At 36.1% G+C, this 19,622-nt stretch overlaps 1 protein-coding gene across 3 annotated transcripts in view; it reads right to left on the bottom strand.

Annotated features, from left to right (window-relative positions):
* Positions 1–10,276: 10,276 nt before the first annotated feature.
* Positions 10,277–19,622, bottom strand: part of LOC106629487 (uncharacterized) — a 261,896-nt gene continuing 252,550 nt past the window's right edge. For all 3 annotated transcript variants that reach the window (XR_012580792.1, XR_012580791.1, XM_074542767.1), the window contains 2 exons: positions 15,343–15,561; positions 10,277–11,245 (listed from right to left, as the gene is read on the bottom strand). The gene's annotated coding sequence lies outside the window, so the exon portion shown is untranslated. The remainder of the gene's footprint in view (positions 11,246–15,342; positions 15,562–19,622) is intronic.

Here is a 19,622-nt window from a genome sequence, read left to right as displayed (position 1 = left end):
GAATGGAGGAGGGAAATAGTGGAAGTACTCCCAAGTTTTTGGGGGAACCTTACACTGTCCCATGACGCAGATGGTCAGTTAATTACCCAAGAACATCTTTTGGGTGAAGGACAGTGGGCTGAAGGGGCAAATCAAGCTAAAGCCTTATTCCCATCCCAGCTAGTAGAGACGGCCCGGGCAGCTGAGCGGGCCTTCTTTAAGTTAGAGGTAGTTACCTCCCAATGGGAAGATGCTGAGGTTTTGCAAGGAGCGCAAGAGCCATACATGGAATTTATCGAACGTCTATACAGATATGTGGAAGCGCAAGCGTTCGGAGAGGATGACAGGGAAAAAATGCTTGAGCAGATGGCTTATAGCAATGCCAACGCTGACTGCCGCAAGGCTATAAAAACTCTCCCTCGAAGTCCTAAGCCCACAGTAGAAGCCATGATAGATGTCGTAGTGCGTCAAGTCTCCCTGGCCCCAAGGCCTAAGAGAACATCTGTGCATTTTGCTGAATGCCCCGAGCAAGACTTCATAGAGGCTGAAGCTTCCCCCGTGGCCGGTCCTTCTACTTCTGAGTCCGGCAGGAGGACATCAGCAACCCATCCCTGCCATCTCTGTGGCAAGGTGGGGCATTGGATGCCTCAGTGTCCCATGCGCCAAGACTACATGGAATGGAGGCGGAAGCAAGATAAGAAGAAGACAGAGGAAAAAGACCATCCAAATGAGTCAAGCACCTCATCCCGAAGCAGAGGATGCAGAAGGAAGCTGAGTCACAAGTTCAGGCGTGCTCGCGGTGACGGAGAAAACCCTCCCAAACACCATCAGTTTCCTCAGATGTTTACTTCCTCCCCAATGCTGAGACTGCTGCTCCTACCCCTCTCGTCACTGAACTACCTCTGGTTTATTAATCCCAACCTCCTTCCCCCATTTCTTCTTCTTCTCCCGAACTGGATTTATTATTTGGGGCAGAACCATCTGTTTAAGTATTTTGCGTTTAACTGTTCACCTTTTGTCTTTTAGTACATTTCCCCAACTCACTTTTGATTTTCATCCTCCTAATTTGCAAGCTAGTCCAGAGGAAACTGACTGCGCCGAGTGCCACTGTCCCTTGCAATGTTCAGAAGACAAAGACACTCGTCATGACCAGCTGCGAGTTCCTGCATTCTAAGCTTAATTTGGACTTTTCTCTTCATTTTAATTTTTATTTGGTAAAAAACGGGGAGATGTGGTAGTGTGTTGCTAAGTTTCTTGTGTTATTCCCCCAATTTATGTATTGTTCTCCCCTATTATGTGTAAAATGGTTTCGTTCCCCCAGTTCTTCCCGCCACTGCTAGCCTGTCAGCTAAGTTGCTATAGCAACTGCTATTCATAGTTGCCGATATGTAATTGCTCCTCCCCTGGTTTCCCTTATAAGTGAAAGTTGTTTCCTCCCTGTCCAGTCAATCACTCCCTTCCTCCTCCCAGGTTTCGAGAACCTTCTCCTCTCTAGAGATGGTGGTTGGCGGGGGTCCCAGGACACCTCCTTTACCTTTTGATTATTGGTCTCCATGGAGTGTCAGTTCTGTGAAGTTCATCCCCTCACCTTTCCTGATTGGCTCTGTCTGTACCCACCCCCTTGCTTTATAATCCTGTTTGCACCCCCTATGAAAGAAAACTTTTCCCGGATGGTTTCCCGGTGTTTGGATGCGGCATCACCGTCAATAAACCGATGTTTAACCCCCGGGAAATGGTCAGCTCCGTTCCTCTCATATACTAGCGAGGTACGCCAGTCCGCAGCCAGCACAGCCCGAGGCCATCAGGCTCCGAAGGGTGCTGGCCAGGAATTGCAGAGGGGCGTCGGCCTTTCGCCCTCAGCTAGTCGGACTCTAAACTTCGGGCCACATACGAACCTCTCCGCAGCACTTGATGATTTAAAGGGTCATTTTTAACCTAAATGATTCTATGATGGTACTAATGTTGCAATGAAATGAGGAGCAGAAACTGTTAGAGTAGGAAACAAGGAATCCTTAAAGTGCTTGGTTTGGAAGACTTTTTAAAAAAAATGTTGTGGCCATGCCTTTTTAAAACTACGTAATTTACATGTCATCTCTCAAACATTCTTCAGGTGATCCATTCCAGAAACCATCAGGGTAGTTCCTCTTATTGCATATAGTCCTCACTGTGCTGGTGTTCTTAAAATCTTAGATTGGTTTCAATACTAAGAAAAATACCAATGTGTTTGTAAGATGCAGAATTATATACATAGATTATTCATATGTGAGACACTAAAAAGAATTCCTGTAAATTGTTGACTGAGTTTGCTCTCTGTTTTGGTATTGATATCAGAGTTTTGTAGTTGACTCTCTGCCAAATGACTCCACCTATTTCACAGAACACCTTGTTTTCTGAATGATGTTTTGATGATGATTTTAGTTCAGTATTTTGCCAAAACCCATTATTTTTTGTGCTAGAAATTAGGTGGTCCTAAGAGGCATATATCATTAATCTGCTATTTTCAAATAACCATGATATTTTTTTCTCTTATAGATATTTCCTTTTTTTAAATAAAGTACAGCTACAATTTTTAAATACGAGCTGTGTTTGATAATAAGATAATGCTGAATTTGAGTTTTGTCCAGTATTTCAATGTAATGGACCACAATGAAAATAATAGTTTTTTAAAATGTTGATGACTCAGATTTGGCAGTGAAAAAGGCTCCTGGTTTTTGAAAAATGAATGCAAATTGTCTAATACTTATATCCTGAGAGAAACACAATTCCTTGGGAGCAGATATCTTTGTCCCTGATCATTGACAAAGCCTGAGAGGTGTGTGCAATCCAGTGCTCAGGCTTTACACTTCAGCCTATCCCCTTAGAGGTTGTGCAGATTTGTTTTCTCTGGGGTTGTCTTTGGGACATTAGACAGAATCCATTAATCATAATAAGATTTATTGAATCAGAGAGAAACCAGAGTACTTGAATGAAAAGTACTAGCTTGTTTAAAATACATAATTTACACACAGGACATTTGGTAAGGTGTTTCACATCTAAAGTCTGATGATATAATTCATAGACCTGTTAGGTGAAGTTTCAAAAAATTTTTGGAACATTGTTGAGATATTTTAATTTGCTAGGAATGCAACATGGATTCTGACCTTGAATTCTGTGGAAGTTTCCACTAGCTATGTTTTCTAAGGTCATTTACAATGGCTTCAGTGATCCCCAGTGCTAAAGGCACTATGATAATAATAGTCTTATTATTGTTTCTTTCTGTAGCAAACACCTAATGCTGTGATCTCTGTGAGCATCAGCAGAGACTGTTTCTGAAGGATCTCTCAAACTTTCCCTATATTTTTTCACTCTGCTATGAAGCAGAGACGACTGCCATTGAGGAGTCACAAAAGCTCCCACGATGAAGACAACCATGTACAGCATATCTTTGGAAGCACAAGAAAGGTACACATCCACCTAAGAAGTACCCTCTTGTGATAACAAACCAAGGCATGAGTTTGAATCTGCATCTGATTAAATTTTAGAACTTGAACCATGTATAATTAACAACATGTGGTACTTCATCCTGATGACACAGCCTATCTGCTTAAAAGCAATTTCTCAAAGATGATATCTAATATAATTTCTAAGACTTTTTCAGTCCATGCCTGTAACGAAGGATGGCAGTCCAAAACAGCAGTTTAGAATAAACTTGAAACATAAAAAAGTACTTTTAGTGTTTCTACTAAAATGCAAATGAGGTCTTTCTAATATTAGGAGTCTAGCAACAAACGCAGTTTCACTATATAAAATAAGTGTAGCACAGTTTACAAATATTTTAGTCATTAAAAGCGTTCCTTAAATTTATGCCTAAACTAGTAGCAAATTTCCTCTTTAACAAATATATTCTGATGTGTTCACTTTTAAGCTACATCTTAAGAAATCTATATAAATGAACAGAGATGATGAAATGTGTAATCCATTAAAAGATACCATATGGCTCAGCATTTACTGTGTTACGAAATGAGAAGCTGAAGGAGGTGGGGGTCTATATTTCTCTTAATGCATACGTGCAATTTCCGTTAAAATTAATGATACGCGTACTCCAAGGACAGATAGCATCTCAAGTTTAAGATTGTATTCTGGTTTTGTACTCTTTAGAGGTGGATCATTTAAAAGTTAACACATAATACCCCAATATTTTATTATCCCCCAGACTCTTTTAGGAAAGTTGGAAAACTTGTTTCCTTGTAAAATTAGTTTAGCTCAGAATATAAAATTCAAATTAACTACGAATTCTTATTTGCTTAATTTGTTTTCATTTGTCAAACCCTGACCACAGCATGCTTTGTTTCATTATACAGGTTGGCAGTAGTAAATCCCTTGTGTAATTTGTTAAATCAAGAGATTTGTAAGAGGCCTTGATTTTAGTATGCTACTGAAAACTTCTTTAGATGATGAGAAAAATGACAAGTTCCATCACCATGTTGTCTCTAAAAACCAAGGCACTATAAGGCATCCCTGCTTAGCACACTGTATATCTTCAAATAAATATTTATTTAATTTTATATAGAGGTTTTACCTCATGGAGCACCCTGGAAAACAGTGGCTCCTTGTCTTGTCATGGAAATCCTTGTCATGCAGAGAAGACAGATGGTAATGGCAATGAATTAGAATTTACATCTAAAAAAAACAGTGTTCATATTTTTTTTGATAAGTTGCTGACAAATAATGGTACAATGTATACTCTGCAGTGGATTGCAAGCCTTTGATGACAGAAGACTCTAAGATAAGGAAGCAAACTCCTGCACAGTGTGCACATCTTTTCATCAGTATGCAGGCAAAAAATGTCAGATAAGATACGGTCATAAGAGAGCTGATTAAGGAAAGAAAAATGTGCCCTTTTTTAATTTTAATGCACAAACTATATTCTATTACTTACATGCTTCTAGAAGCCCTTGTCCCTCAAACATGTATGTAGAAAACTTTTCTCCTTCTCCAGCAAATAGCATTATTAATTTGAATGCATTGTTTGTCAGCTGACCCTATCTTAATAATTTCTATTTATAATATTTGTTACTCGGTCCAAGTGCCATTGAGTCTCAGCTGTTGGAGAGGAGAATATTTTATAACCAATCCCCTTCCTTCAGCTGTATTATGCATGTTTTCATCAGTACAACCAAACTTCTATGAAGAAATCCAATTGAACAAAAATACCAACCAACAAAACCCAAACAGCCTTGCTGTGCTCTGCAGGTAAATGAAAAAGAAAGTAGCAATAAAAAAATTTAAATTTAAGAAACCTATGATCCAGGATGGACCAGCTGGGAGAAGGGACAGATTTAACATATGTGGTAAAGACGCAAATAGCTGTGATTTTGCACTCTAATTTTTTTATATCTTATTTTTAAAATGCAGTGTTTCTGTTGGTACATTATCAACCATACAATGTTGGTGCAGTGAATGTAATTAGATTAATCACTTAATATGTCAGAGAAAGCAACTGAAAAGAGAATGCTAGAGAATTTCAAAGTATTTCATCCTTTCTGTATCAGTAAGTGTGGAGTATTACAAGTATATCATCTTTCCTCATTGGGATGGCAATGGAAATGCTTACAGTATTCTGCAAAAATAGGAGTAATTTAGAAAGATATGTTCAAAACTGAATTAAAACAAGATAAAAGAAGGATAATTTTAAAATGCTCTGAAATTCCAAGTGTTTTTCTACTCATCTGCTTTCTTATTATACCACCTGATCTGGAAATACTTAATGTTTTATTAGGGAATTGTTTGAGGGAGAAAAGAGAGGCTTCTCTTTTGCCATTTAACTAGTTCAAACTGGTCCCTTCAAGCTTTGATTTTTCTTCCAACAAAAATCAATAATAAAACTTCTCTTTACTGTTCTGGACTCAGAAACATACCTCAAATACTTAATTGGTTCCTGTAAATTCTTGTATACCTCAGTAACATCTTTCAAATTTGGACACTGATTTCAGAGAGGGTTTATCTATCTATCTATCTATCTATCTATCTATCTTGACAACTACCAATGCATAGATAATTTCCTACTTTAAATTATGGGAAAATATTAGTAAATCCTTCAAAGAGAGAGACATTATCTATTCTGAATCGAAACTGGCACAGCCTAAAGGACTGCTGCTTTAGGTAATGATGATGGTAAAATAACAGAAAGTGATCTTTATTGCATCTGAATAAACATATTCAAAGATGAAATCATAAGTTGGGGACCTAGTCTTCAGAAGCAGAATGTGTGTGGGAAGAATATTCACATTCAGGCTAAATTGTTTGCTGGATGCCATAAATACGCATATTTATGTCAATGATGTTTATTGATACAATCATAAATTTCTATGCCATTAAATAAAAACATAATCCCAAACCAAACCAAACCAAACCAAGCAAAAAAACCAAAACAAAACGAAACAAAACAACAACAACAAAAAAAAAAAAAAAACCCAACCAAAAACCACTAAAAAACTTTAAGAGAACAATCTGAGCTACCTCTCCCCTTCTTCTTCTTCTTGTAACCACTATCACTTCAAATTTTTCACTAATATTTATTCAAAGCTTCCTGTGTCTGCCACTTGTACTCTGCACTTCAGAGAGGAGTCTGGTAGGTCGTCTCTATAACCTCCCATTAGGAAGCTGAAGACAGTAGTAAAATTCCCTCTTAGCACTGTTTAAGAGTGAATAAACACATTTAAGCTGTACTGTGGCACAGATATTGAACATTTGAATTTGTTTAACAAAGGATCCAAACTGCATGCACTGATGTTCCAACAACTTTCATCTGTAGTAGTTTGAACTGAATACCATGATGATCTAAGTAGAAAATACAGCAGTTTGAATTGCAGTACAACCGCATACTTTGTTGAGTGGGTTGAATACAAGTCAATCTGTGAACTTTGAAAACTGAAATTTCATACCCTTCTTTAATCATGATGCATTCTTTGTTGAAGCAATAAAATTTAACTGTAGAGGATATTTGCTTATCTGTAAAAGAGTGTGGTTTCATTAAAATATATTTTAAGAATCAAACTAGTAAGATAGAAATGTTTACAACCTATGACTTACTGAGCATATTAACAGAAAATATTTAAAACTACTAAACAGGCTTACTCTGCTTTCAGCTACTCTAGAAAAAATCTAGAACTAACTTCTAGGTTTCAGAAATTTAACTGAATGTGCAACTCTCTACATGAAGATAACAATATAGCCCAGATCTGTACCTTACTCATTCTTTCAATTGTTGTGAGCCAATATTAATTTTGGTGAAATATTTAAGATTTAGAAAAAACCAAACACCAACAAATACTCTGTATGCAACATACTGAAAATAACTTAATCGAAGACTACTGAAATTACAAAGATTATTTTCAAGGCATCATTAGATTAAGTTAATTTAGAAAATACACAATAATATTTATTCAGAAGTCTGTACTAAAGTGATAAAAATAAAGTGTTTGCAAGTCAGTGTCTAAGATATGTACTCAGAAAAAAATTTCATATTAAGAGGTAAGATGTAGCATAGACAATACCTGAGACATTATTGAACGAAGCAGTGAAATATTTTACAAAAATCTTGCCAAACTAAACATTTTCTTTGGCTAAATATGGGTTCTCTAAATATGTCTGTTTCTCTCTCTGACTAAAAAAAAAAAGATAGCAAAAAAAGGCACACGGTCATGTAAATCTTTACAAAGGCAGCAAATCTAGCAACATAAAAGGTATAAAAGGCTTATAAATATTACTGAATTCTCATTACAGTATTATCACCAGATCAGTGAGATACATTCATGTGGTCATCATGGGTCTGAATTAAAGTCCAATTCTACCTTATGTCACTGATTTGCTGGGTCACTAGAGCAAATCAGTTATCTGATTATTCCCATTTAAAAGCTTGGAGCTCTGTGGATGAAAAGTGCTACAGAAGAGGTGAGTTTAGAATTTATTATTATAGGCACACATATCTGGGCAGATGAAGCAATATCAGGCTTTGTCAATTTTAGTAATGATTTAAATAATAAGAAGTATGTGATGTTGTTTAACCTGTTGTGTAACCTGTTGTTACACTGACAGGTTTGTGCCTGTCAGTGTAACATGCTGAAAGCATCAGGAGTTCAAGTAACTTCAGTCTTGGCTGAGCCTTTCTGTGCTATTTAATTTACTTTCTTATATTCTATTCTTTTCTGATGTTAAACTCAAAAAACTGATTAGAATGATGAAACTGAGAGGTCCTGCAGGCATTTTACAGTTTATACTAAAGGGGCTAAAAAGAAAAGGCTCAGCTATGACCCTGCTGCTGAGAAAAAAATTGCATCTAAATAGTGTGAACCCGTTGAATAATCCAGAAGACAATTAACTTTAAAATCTAACTTGTTACCTACAAGTCTTTGCTTTCTTAAAATAAATGAAATTTCCAGACTTCCAAACAGGAATACAGGAGGAATAGATTCTATTTTCTTGAAAATAATGGGTGCAGTATGTTTTTCCCCGTACCTGTGGGATATGTATGAAAGAAATGTGGTTTTAGCAAAATTAATTCTAACTTTCTATGCAAAGATGAACTTTAAGTCACCAAAACTGAGAGATAAGAATTTTTTAAAGGAAATAGGCAAGCAAGGAGACTCAGCATAAAATCTATTGTGCTACCACATATGCCTGTCTATAGCAGTGTATTCCTCTCCCAGTAAAAGCTGCAGTATAAGCATACTACTGACACAGATCACATTTGAAATAGGTTAAAATAAATGCAAGTAATAAAGTATCAAAAACTATGCTAATGCTGTCTTTTAAACTCACACCCTGCAGCAAGAGATAATACAGGATGATATACCAGCTCCTTTGTAATCCAGGTATTTCTTTGGAATACCTTGTAATTATTAGACTGGACAGGGAGATTTGTGGGATTGGCAGGGAGCATGCATGTCTGTAGTTTTTGTTAGAGTGCTGATATGTGTACATTTGTACTGATAAGAGTGGTGACAGAAACAGAAACAGAAAATCCCAAATTGCTTTGGGGAATGAAAAAGAGGGCTGGATAGCAAAGCTTCCCCCTGCTCTCTGCCTGCCCCCCTTCTAGACACCACATACACCACATCAAAAGGCAGAAAGGGCTCCTCTGTTCTCTTCACAGTTAGCCAAAATTCCTCTTCACTCATCTCGGATAATTTGCCATCAAACAGGCATGCAGTTCTACTCTCTGTAAAGCAGGAATGAGGTCTTCATAGCATCATGAATGCTTTTTGAAACTTTTTTTGAAATATCAAACAGAAATCCTCAGTGTTGGACCTGTGAAATACATTTTCCCGGGAACAGCTGTGTTTATGGTATGTATGTCACTATATACTTCTAAGCTAACACTTATGAACATTTGGAGGAGATTTACTCAGCAAAAGAAAAATCCTGTCAAACATCACATAACTGCTCTGAAAATGTTCATTAACAGACATGTAATATTTGCTTTGATACTTGTTTGCACTGCATTCAAACATTCTGGAACAGACACTCAGACTTCTTGGTATGAGGACAGATATACAATCCAGGTAGAAAACATATTTCTCCCAAAGGCCTGGATTTAGATGTATTGAGGCTTTAAAAATTTACACTTGACCTTTTACGAACTGAAAACCTTCCAGTGCAAATGTAAGTTCTTCAATTTTGTTATAGAGAGCCACATGTACAAGCAATGCAATTTTGCGCTTTGCTTCACAAGATAGGTGTACTGCAGCTGGAACAAGCAGTGGAATCACTGCAAAGAAGCAGAGATCAAAGATCCATAGCTGAAAATCTGGATACCTTCCTCACCCACCAAGAATAAAAACATCCCCAAACAAACAAAAACACCCCATTAAGCTACAATGAGATTCAAGGTTAAAAGCTTTAAGCTGTTCAAACATTTCCAAGTTTGGTCTGAAGTGGATTTAAAAGGGCTCCTTTCCATAGTGCAATACATTTATATTGGCTCAGACAATCTGAAGTTAAAAAAAGGTTTGAGTTCAGACTCCCTCTTTAGCCTGGGTTCAGATTTCACAGGCAAAATTCAAATGGCCCTGCCTGTGGACTAACAGATGGAGTTAATCTACTACTGTAGGCAACTACTTGCAAAACATGCACACAAGCCAGCATCCATGCCCATTTTTGTAGGAAACGACTGCACACAGCAGCAGAGGGGAAACTTTTACCTCTATAAATCAGCAGTAATATCCATGAAACTACAAAGTTTCTATCAACAAATTAAAAAAAAAAATCTTATCTAATTTTAAAAAATCTTATTTAATTAAAAGAAAACTATGTCTGCTTTCATTTAGACAAATCTTTATGACAGTCAGTCAAAAGTGGTTCTGGAAGCATTCTGAAATGACAAAATAGTTACCTGCGGTAAAATATGGAAGCATATTGTATTTAAAAGGAGTTGGAACTAAGATGTATGTAGAAAAAGGAAAAGAATGCATGATATTTATGTTTTATCTGCAGTGTTCTTGTCATTACACACTCAGGTATTGTAAGCAAAACTAAAAGAAAAAAAAGAAAAAAACAACCCACAAAAATATCAACTCATTGATTAGGAATAAGCAAAAAGTCTTCATTAGGGGAAAAAACCCCAAGATAACAAATAATAACTCTTAGTATTTTGATTCCAAGATAATAAGCATTTTGAGAGATTATTTGTGCAAGTTTATAATGTAATTTAATGTGAAGAGTTAGGCTTATCATGTACCAGATGGTAACAGAGAGGACTCCAAATTAGCTCTAACTGGTTACTTGCAAAAGGTATGATTTTGGATGACACAGATACATAAAAAGTCCAAGCCAAGTGGAAGCATGCAAGTATCTCTTTCAAAGCCTCCATACTAGCAGTATTCTTGCTTCCTCCAACTTCACAGATTCATAATTACATACCTCAATTTTCAGGCAGGGTGGAGCAGGTGGGAAAAACATCCCCTGTTTTTTCTTCCTGAATCCCACTTTGGGATTATATGTAAAGGTGTACTGAGGCTTGAGGAATTAACTGTGTATTGTTTTCAGGTCTGATAAATACCTTACTTCTCTTCAATTTTCTTATGAGTACCGTCTTGCTATTCTTTCTATAGAAAATACCAATAATATGTGAAGATGAAAAAAAAAGGACATGAGAAGAGGAAACATACATTTAAAAGCACCAGATCAGATGAAAAAAACATGTCAGGAACTGCTAAACTGGTGGCTGCATATGCACTCTGAAATCTCTCACATGTGTTTGTCCTGTGCACTGAATGAGGCAGGGGTCCTGTGGGAAAACAAGATGAGAGCATGTAATTAAAGACTCTATCATAATGCATATGCATATAAACACTACATTGCACACACAATGTGTGGTTCATTTTCTCTCTCATCCTGTCCCTGCAGAGAAGATGAGAGGGAAAATGAACTACACATGACAGATGTTAGTAACATTAGTTAGTGCATTTTTGGAAGGCAGTCAAATACTAAAGTTGTTTAAAGGATGTTGTGAAAACAGAATAGAATAGAATAGCACAGAATAGAATAGAATAACATAGAATAGAACAGAACAGAATAGAAAATGAGGTAAAAGGAAACAGGTCACCTGACCAAAATTAACTTCAAACATTTTTAAAAAGTGTTCTAAAATAAAGCCAAGAACAGTAACTTCCTGATAACAAGGGGGTGATAGATGGTGATTGTTTTTTAGAGTGCTACAGGAGAAATATAACACATACAAAAAGTGAAATCCTATGGGTAGTACCATTCTGATAATTTATAATAATCATTTGTAATAGTTCTTTCTGTGGAATCTTTCATTTCCATTGTGAGTCACCACTGCAGTGTTTTGTTTATGACACACAGGTAGGAGCTGTAGCATTAGATACTGTGCTTCTCCAGGTGATGTACATGTTCCTCATGCTTGCATAAACTGATCTCCCACGCAGAAATAGATGTTCAAATGACTAATGACTTCATTTGCTTCAGTTTTCTTCTAGAAGTCTAATATTCATGAATGTGTTCATCCTTTATTTTGGAATGCAAATTTTATATAACTAGAGATCAATCTTTTAAAAATAATTATTTTGCTTGCAGTTTACATATAATCTATTTTTTTCTGAATAAAATAACTTTTTCTGAGATCATCTAAAAAATGTCCAACTTCAATTTAGAGAAGAGACCAACCCCCACATGGCTACAATCTTCTTTCAGGTAATTGTAGAGAGTGATAAGGTCTCCCCTGAGCCTCCTTTTCCCCAGCTCTTTCAGCCCGTCCTCATAAGACACTTCACTAGCAATGTTGCCTTTCCCTGGACACTCTAATTCCTTGGATTATGGGGGTTTTATTGTGTTCCCGACCCCTTCTCCATCTCAGAGGATTGGGTACCAAAAGAATGACTGGTACTACTAATAGACAATGAGGCAAAAAAGGCTCTAAAATCCCCAGCATTCTGCTAATCCTTCATCACTATGCAGGCAACTAGAGACAGGACATGGGGCAATAGCCTCAAGTTGCACTAAGGGAGATTCAGATTGAATATTGGGAAAATTTATTCGCTGAAAGAGTGGTTAAGTATTGGAGCAAGGTTCCCAGTAAGTGGTGAACTCATAATTCCTGGAAGCATTCAAAAAAGAGTAGATGTGGCACTTAGTGATATAGTTTATTGTGTATGCCGGTATTTGTTTGAATGTTTGACATGATTACCTTGGACTCTTTTCCAGCCTTTATGATTCTATGATTCTAATGATGGAGGTTCTCCTTAGACCTCCTTTTGATAATAATGTATACTAGTGTATACACTCACACACATACATGTATGTAACATATAAATCCAAGTTTAACAGAGAGAATAGTCATGACCTTTATATCCAGGAGTTGAAATAGTTGCAATGGTAGTAGCCAAGTTCAATAAAAAATACTTAGCTGTCATTTTATATTTTACATTGATAAAGAAATCTAGACACATGCAGTCTGTGATTCATCAAGTATTTCAGTGTAAATGATATTTTAAATTGCACCAATGGTTTAAACATGGTCAGGATAGAGGAGCTAGAAGTTAGCTGCACATTTCCAACACATGCTGTAACATCCACTGAAATTTGTTAAAATTTGTCCCATCGATTTTGATGGATTGTGGATGAAGCTTAGTCTAACTGAGGGACATCTTGCAATGGAAAGAACCCTTGAGGAAGGGAATTGCTGTCATTATGGAATCAGAAAATTTTTCAGAATTTTAAAGAGCAAATACTACAATAAATAATAAATAAGTAAAGGTGGGGGAGCCCAGATACTAAAAAAATAATTCAAAGAAACTTGTTGGATTTGACATAGTCATTATGTGAAAGGGCTGAGAATTAATTTAGCTTGCAATGTTAGACTATGATATAGACTTATAGAATAATTATTTAAATTACAAAGTTGCATTTTTTCTTTAAATATTTAATTCTTTTTCACAATAGTAGTACTCTTTAAAATACAGATTTACTTGGCATACTAGTTGTGTATTTTATAGTGTTCAAATGAATTTTCAAAGCTTGCCTTTTCAGAGTAAAGTCTCTAACCACCACACCAGGGAATCCATGCCTGCCAGCCTCTCCATATGTTCCCTACACTCATAAGCCCTCTTGCAGTAATACTTACAGAACAAATGTAAATACAGTTCTGGACAAAGTTTTCTCTCAGATGAGCACACATCAAAGACTAGTGTCAGCTAAGAGACTTTTCCTTCATCTATTTCCATTCAGCTTTGAACATTGTCTTCTACTTCTTAATTTAAATTTTACAATAGTGACTGCATAAGATTAAAAAGCAGCTGGTACCTAAGGGCAAGAATTTGCCCCTTACACATCTTGATTGGTACCTTACCAGACAAGCACTAGTTTTTTACCTCCTTTTGTCAAGTAATACTTTGATACCTATAGATATGGTACAGAATGATGAGTTGGTATGTAGTGCAAAGCATTAGTTGGAGTAGTTCAGTCATGGGAATATCCACATGGAGGAACAGTGATGGTCTCATCCTTCATTCATATGAAATTTCCACCGAAATCAGACGCTACTCATGTGATCATTTCCTCCTCAGGTTTACTCAGGTAATTGTCAAGTGATTCTGAGTAATAAATTTACTCCTTTTATCAAGGGTTAGGATATAGCTTAAAGCATATCATAGATATTTTAAATACTGCATGGGTGATATAAGGAATTTCAGAGGAGTAAAAACTGTATCTGGTAAAAATGTTGAAATGAAATTTTAAAACAAAGTAATAAAACACCTGGAAGGTCATCTAATAAGAGTGGTTAAATCAGTATGATTTGTGACAATGGAGAATCAATCTGTTCAATTTCTTTGAATGTATTAATAAAGGAGAGGGAAAGAGGAAATCAGTACATACAACGTGTTTAGTGTTTTAAGATGTATCTGACAACATGTGTTACTATAAGCTACAAAAAAGAAAAACATAGGAAGATATGCATATGTTATGCTAATGGGGGTGAGACCAGAGAAAAGAGAAGCAAATGAGAATTTTAATCAGAAAAAAAAAGGTTTTTGAATATATATGTATGTAAAATGAACAGACAACAGAGTGATAGATGAAAATCAGCAGTGATACCACAGAGAAGAAGAGCTGACACAGGAAGGGAGACACCTTAAGTGCTCATACCACTCACATGCTTCTAAATTAATTATATCAGCTCAGGAAATGAACCTCAGAATTATTGAAAACTGTTCAATGAAGGCATAAGTTCAATGTGCATTTGCATTCGAAGAGCAAATGAAATGTTGGATGAAAGGAGTGGTAGAGAATAATGAAACTATGTAACATACTTATATACATCACCTTTTTTCTCATATCTAGAATATCATCCATACATAGGTCATATGATTTCTATAAAGTTAGAGAATTTAAAGATGATTTGATCAATAGAGAGAATCTGGAATTTGCAAAACACTTGTATGAAAGAGAATAGAAGAATGTGGAGGGGGTTAATTTTTGAAATAAGAAGGTTTTCTGTAATCAAGTTGCATATTTTACTAAAGAGCATGAAGGACACAGACTGAGGGTCTGTCTTTCATGAAAAAAAAAAAAAGCAAGCTTCTTCTGAAGTGGGAAGAAGTAGTCAAAAAACTGTTGCTCCAAAACACCTTTCTTCTTTAATGCAAAATTGCACTCCAGAACTTATTCCAAAAGACATCACTGAAGCCAAGAAACATTACGGCCAAAATTTTGGCTGAAATTCAAACAAACAACAGGTATAAAATCAAACAGATTGGTATGAATTAAAACCTCTACTCTCCAGAACTTGATATCCATTCTAAACACTAGCTATTAGGAAGCAGGAAATTGACCTTGTATCTGATTAATGCAGACTATTATACTTACCAGATGTCATTCAGACTGGTCATGCAGAAAGTTCAAAAGTCTGAGACCCAGGGGCCTGGAACCCAGTTGGGAGCTTCAAAGGCCCACTAGTGAGATGGTAGGAATTACCAGCAAAATGATGGGACACATCTTCAGGAGAAGATCTGGGATGGGTGTGCATCCTTTTCCCAAGATTCCCATTCCTGACCTCAGAGACACCCTCTGCATGGATGTCTGCCACTGCAGAAGAAAAACAGAAAAAGGTTTTTGTAACATTTAAATCCCAGCTGTCTGCATGATATAGCATTCATTACAGTTTTTGAAATCTGAATATATTTTTGTCCTTTTGCCAGTAACAGAAATCCTCTTTAAGTGAAGTTTTTTGACTTTTGAATTTTCCTTTGTAGGTATCTCAGTATCACAGGAAGTTATCCCGAGCTGAGGCAATGCCACTGGTGTGGGCTGGTTGGCTGCCAGAAGGAACTTGCCATTGAATGGCACAGCAGCAAATACTGAATAACTCACATCACACACATGGTGGGAGCCATGCTGCCCAAATCACAAGAACAGAACAAATGGCTTGGCAGTCTTCACAATTAAAAACTGGCATTGTCCTCTCCACAGAAGCAATTCATACTGAGACACATGAACAAAACACAGGAGAAGCATGAGCTGTGGTCAGTGTTTTAAACAAGACTGTAAAAAGGGACATATTCAGATCTTTTTCTCTGAAATGTCATGTTGGCTGCTCTGAGCATTTAATACAGAGGAAGCAGAAACATAAAGTAGCCCCTAGTCTCTCTATACAACTCATATGAATAAGGGTGACTGTGCAATATTCTTCTTTCTATTCTTTGTCCTCAACCACAAATAAAGTGAGCAAAATCTTTTCATATGACCATTTGGAACAAGAGCTTGAGGTGTTATCACAGTAGCAATCTGTGTAATGCTGTTGATAATAAAGGCTGCAGAGGAGGTGCTTGGAACCAATTACTGGTGCACATTCAGTGTTGTAGCTTTATCTGTGTTTTAAGTCTGAGCTTAAAGTTGGAAATGTCAAACACAGCAAAAGAAAAACAGGTAGTCCTGCCATGAAATATTCCATAATTGTTTTATAACCCTAACAAGTCATTACTAAGCATGTTGTTTCATCAATATTAAGGTCTTTTTACTTGCTGAACAGAGTAAACAGAAAAGTATTTGTTGAAAACAATGTCAGGCAATACAAAAAGCAACCTTTAAGAAAGTCAGCATTTATGCCTTGAAACCCAGGTACTATGAAGTAAACTGGCTTTTTTCCCCCCAAAGTAATTGAAATGACAAACTATAGCCAGAACTCACTAAGCCATGTTAGTACAGGTCTTCAGAGGGACTCATTCATTGTATAAGTCAACCCCTTTTGATATTCCTCTAATTTTTTGAGAGAATTTGCAATGACCTAAAAGACTCAGGGTGAAGAAAGACAAAAGACCTGTTTAAAAATGCCAAAGAACATGCTAGGAAGGGAAGCTTGCATGTATAGTGAACTGGGTGGCATTTCAGGTATTTTGAGTCTGAACACTGGAATGCTGGGTCCTCTGTTGGGGAATTGCCTTTGGTTCCCTGTGTTGGCAGATGTAGGTTGGCTTTCACTGCTTGATTTTATTTATGGAAGATTGTATGTTAAAATTGTTCCTCAGGGCTGCTGTTGTCAGAGATCCGCATTATCTGACCAGTCTGTGGTATAAATTAAAAAAAAAAATAGTAGGAAAAAGTATTTTGTTTGTCTATGAGTGATTTTAAGTCCACTTATTTCATAGTGAGGTTTTCCTGTTGTTTTATTTTTTTGCCTTCTATTCTGAAGAACTATTTTCCCCTGTAGGACTGCTGAAGCAAGAATAGAGGACTTGGGTCGATTGTCATTTTCATTAATGTGGGCTACAAAGTAGATGTCAGAGCTGAAGGAGAGTATAATAACATTTGACAGACAGTATGAGGTAATAAGAAAAAACAACTAGTAATTCTACTATTTTGCTACATCTAGATAGTTTAAAAGATGGAGGAACTGAGAAAATCTATAGTTTAAAGCAGTAAAGGAGATAGAAATAGATTAAAAATTACTTGAAGTCTAACAGTCACAACTTTATAGATATCTTAAACACTAGCTGTAGCTGCTAGATTTACAGACTGAAAATCTATAAATGGATATAACAAATAGTAAGACAGTTGTTTGTCTATGTGACTATAGGTGTTACTCTTGTGAACATTGCAAGTGAAAATTTAGAAGCTGGTTCAGATCATGCAAGGTCTTTACATTCTCCAGAGAGAATTTGCATTCTCACTTTTATTTATTTAAAAAGTAATTTTAAAAGCCTTAAGGAACAAATTGTTAGTAGATGCAAGTGTTTTATTTCTGTTATGTGGCTTCTTGAGAGCATATGAGAAAAAACCTAAGTCATGGAAGTCTAGAAATTTTTTTGCTCTTATGATCTGCTATGAAATGGGGAAAGAATTCTCTGTGATGAGCTAAGAACACATCATTATATGTAATTTTCCATCTTTTGATGAGTAATATGTGATATTTTCAGACTAGATGGAGTTGCTGTCACTAGATAATTTTCAGAATAAGGAGGACAGTATTGCAGTTATGAATCAAATGCAATTTGGATGCTAATCCATGTTTTCCCTGGAGTTTGAATAGCATAAATGCTGTGGTAAAAACAAACAAAAGCATTGTTCATGGAACTCATTCCTGCCAGAACTGTTAGCGTGCTAAACACGTGATGGACCACATCCAGTAGGAGTTTTCAGATGACATTCCAGACAGTTGTAATCAAGGTCCCTTCCTCAGTGATTGCAGGTCCACCTAAGTGCTGGTGAAAAAGGCTGAGCAGAAAACACTGCTTGATTTGCAGCATTCATCCTCAAATCTCAGGGTTCATTTACATAAAGAAACACTTTCATATTAAGTAACCATGTACATATATGCAGCCAATTAGGTGTCCTAGCTGCATTGTTTTACCACCAATTGACCTCTAATTAACAACAAAATACCCCAAAAACAAAACAAAACAAATCAAAAAACCCAGACCCACAGCACACAATAAAAAAGAAATTGTTGAAAGTCATTAAGTATTTCTGTTGATGCAATAGAAATCCATCTGTGTAAAAGTGATCTACAGGGAATCAGAGCCAGTTTGCCTTCCATATTTTGTGATCATTTGCTTCCTGAAGGGTGAATGTAGAAATGTCACCAAAATATAGAGAGGCACTTTATTCAGCCAAGAGGCACAGGCATTTGCGCATCAGTTTTTCATGTATATACCTGGAAGAAATCATGTGAATGGTTTGAAGGTTCCTCAGCAAATAGTTGACAGTAAGCTTGACCTTAGGAAGAAAAATTTAATGCAGACATTAGAATTCAGATTTGTAAGTTCCAAACAATCTTTTCTGTATGGAGTTGATCAGCCTTTCTTGAGTCCAAATAACTTGGAATTATCAAAAAAATCAGTTTGTTCTTAATGTTTCATTTATATCTTCAGATGTTAATTCTTCCACATGCCAATTGAAAAGCTAGTTATTTTTTCCAACATAGATGCTTTCCTCAAAACTGAAGTTAGATTTTTTAATCCATGTATAATCTAGAAGCCTTGTAATGTTATTTTTGTTGAATCAAAACAGAATTGCTTGATGGCTTTATCTACAGAAGCAGACAGTATGTCAGAATTCATTATCAACATCTTTATGTGAAGATTAGAGAAATCAATTTTTTTTGGAAAACTGTAAACCTTTGCACAAACCAGTTATACTAATTTGCATTAATGGATTTACTTGCAAAGTGGAAGTCTTCTGAAATATGTTTAGTATTGAAATAGATGCAGAGTTTTTTAGTGTCTTTGAAAGTAATTAAACCTTTTCTAGATAGGTGATTTTAGCAGGACCATAGTAATAGTGATATGAAAAATACAAAACTATTTTAATGCTTATGTGCTTCCATTTATTATCTAAGGAATCATGTATACAAGTAGAAAAACTGCCCGTGTGTTATGTCTGAGGCAAATTGAGGAAGCTACCACAGCATTTTTGTGTGCTGTGCTAGGTATTCTGTTGCCCTTGAAGCTGCCACAGTGAATTGAAGCATTCTTTTCCTTTTTTCATTTATTTAGTGTGGTTCCTATCTTTAGTTGCTAAGATAAGAAGGACTTTAAAAACATTGGATTTTTAACAGGACTGAACACTTAATAAGTACTACAAATAAAAAAAAAATCCTAAAAATAGGCAAAGAATTATTAGTGAAAAAATAATAGAGCTTTTATTCAAGA

The sequence above is a fragment of the Zonotrichia albicollis genome, chromosome 6 (genome assembly GCF_047830755.1).
Source record: "Zonotrichia albicollis isolate bZonAlb1 chromosome 6, bZonAlb1.hap1, whole genome shotgun sequence".
In the NCBI taxonomy this organism is placed as follows: domain Eukaryota; kingdom Metazoa; phylum Chordata; class Aves; order Passeriformes; family Passerellidae; genus Zonotrichia; species Zonotrichia albicollis.
Note: the sequence above shows the minus strand (reverse complement) of the source record. Positions and strands in the feature narration are given on the sequence as shown.